Here is a 2,648-nt window from a genome sequence, read left to right as displayed (position 1 = left end):
AGAAAGCTAAGAGAGAAGAAGTAAAGGAGTATCGGGCCTAACCTCGAGGCGGCGGAGTTGCGAGAGGAAGAAGTTCGCCGGAGGGGTGACGAACCTAAGGCCGGCGAGGAGGTCCGTCGACGGCGAGGTGAGGGAGAGCTCGAGGAAACGCCAATGCCGCGACTGGGACAGAAGCGCCGCAGGAGTTCTTCACGCGGTGAAGTCCGACGACGTCCGGCGGAGCAACAGCGGAAGTTCGTCGGGCGGCGGAGCTCGAACGACGAAACGGAGCGGCGGAGGCGCAGAGGGCAAGAGCACTATGAGCAAGGAAGTGGAGAATGCGAGAAGAGGAAGAAGGAGGAGCGGTTCCCCCTTATAAAGGAAGAGGGAGACGTGGGCCGAAAACCGCTGGGCCTCGGTGGTTTGGGTCGTGGGCCGCGACGGTTCGCTCCACGGGCCGCCACGTGGCATGGTGGTACACGCGAGAAAATAGAAGGCCACAGGGAAGCGCATACGGATCCAGAACGGAGGCCAGGATTTGCTGTGAGGCAGGTAATGCGCGCGCAGAAGCCGAAGGGAAGTGACCCCTGACACTGGCGCGTCAGTCACAGTGCGCATGTCACTGACAGGCGCGGGGCCCAAGATATTCTCGACTTCGCCGAGGAAGTGTTTAATGACTAAGATGCCGGAGGGTAAGACACCGGATAAATGTCTTGCAAAAAGAGATAGCGATAATCCGGGCAAAGGTGCTGGATCCAAGCCCAATGTCGGATAGATTAAACCGGTATCCTAAGATAAAAGAACCTGGCATGGTCTGTTGGATAGGATCCGCCAGACTATACCAGCTTCGGGGACTAATGTTGGGGGGATGACCCCCGTATGCCAAAGGCATGCCAAACCGGATGGTTTGAGCCATCAAGATACCGGTTTAATGTTCGTACCGGAACATAGAGATAAGAAGTTAGCTAAGTGAGGCTAAGCCGGTATCCCCAAGAGGGGTATGCCGGAACCGGGTAAAGAAGGTACCGGGCTACCGGAAAGAAGAGCATGTCGGCAGGACTGGTCAAAGATTCTCTCCAGAGCTAGAAGACAAAGATGAGCTAAGCAAAGTAGCTTTAAACGAAGGGCTGACAATAAAGAGAAGGATGACGGTCAAAGAAGCCGGAGGACATCAGCATCCCTGATTAAAAAGGACTCCGGTGTCATCTATGATTAAAGTAGCTTTATAAAGTAGTTTGTCTAGTCAAAGATGCCATTAGGGTTTCTTGCCCTGTAAGCCACCCTCTCCCCTATATAAGGAGAGGGGGCAGCCCTTCTCACACGCACGCACGAAGAGAGCTAGGTTTAGAAGAGCACTTGTACTGAGAAACTTGTAACCTGTTGAGATCAATAAAGAAGATGATCTAGAGCGAGTTCTTCCTTATGTCTTTCTTCTTCAACCTCTAGCCTTGGCTAAGTTCTTGAGGAAACCATCCGGAAGTTCATCCCATCTAATCACAAACCCTCCCCCGAATCCTCTTGCGTCCATTCGGCCCCAACTTAAGCCATCCTATGGCATCTGTCTGTTCACCACGACGACAAACAATAACTAACTTTTAAGGTTTTTGTGAAAAAATGGACCATACAGATATCGTATAACTTGATTGGCTTGTAAAAAATTTAAAGGACATAGTCAGTTCGCATCCGAGATCTCCGGGGAGGCAATTTCCATAGGGCCTTGTAAACCGATCAACGGTTGGCGGGAGGGAAGTTTCAGCCTAACTGGCATCGGACCGCCTCCTTAGTCGCCGGAAACTGAAGAGGCAACTAGCCTTGACTAGTCATCCTCGCCAGTTGAATTGAGCCGAATCGCATGTAATCGTGCTCCTCATGAGCTCGCGCGGCTGGCGGGTAGGCAGGGCCGGTCCATACATTTCGGGAGCCCTAGGGCGAAACGACACCAAGGGTCCCTTGTTCATAGTGGCTAAACCTTTCTAGGGCGGGGGGGGGGGCGATGGCCCCCCAATCTGAAAAATTCCTTAAAGATATCTATTTATGCTAAATTTGTATATCTTACTTAAAGTTTAAGCATGATTGGTGTTCTAGGGCCCTTAACAATCTCAGTCAAGCTTCATCACTTGGTCACACACACAAAAAACTTAAAAAAATATTATTATTCAGCAAGATAAATATTAAGGTAATGCAATAACAAACTAAATAATATTTACATTTGAAAAATTCATGGTCTTCAGAAACTTGGTCAAGACATTTGAAACTAATAATTTCAATTGATGGCACGAACTATACACCATGATTGTTATTTCTACCAATAGCTACTTGTGTACATGTGTATTGTTTGCGAGAAAAGAAATAATCAAACAAAAAAATTGTGAGGAACATTTGAGAATGAGTCAGAGTATAGGCACGGTAAGCTATAACTATATTTTCTAGAATTATTCCAAACTCTACTGCCTAAAGAGTATAAAAATAAGTGTAGTAAGTGTGCAAACAAATCTTAGACTAGAGCCCTAAATGTTGAGGGCCCTGGGCGAGCGCCCCTCTGCTCCGCTCTATGGGTCGGCCCTGCGGGTAGGGGACGGTGGCAGGCAGGGGCGGGCGGGCGAGCGTATGCAGCCGGTGGCCAAAGGGCGGGCGGCTGGCCGGCACACGGTTTCCTGGGCCATTGCGGC

This window comes from Lolium rigidum, chromosome 7 (assembly GCF_022539505.1).
Source record: "Lolium rigidum isolate FL_2022 chromosome 7, APGP_CSIRO_Lrig_0.1, whole genome shotgun sequence".
NCBI classification, from domain to species: Eukaryota; Viridiplantae; Streptophyta; class Magnoliopsida; order Poales; family Poaceae; genus Lolium; species Lolium rigidum.
The sequence above is the reverse complement of the archived record's forward strand: the minus strand, read 5'-3'. Positions refer to the sequence as shown.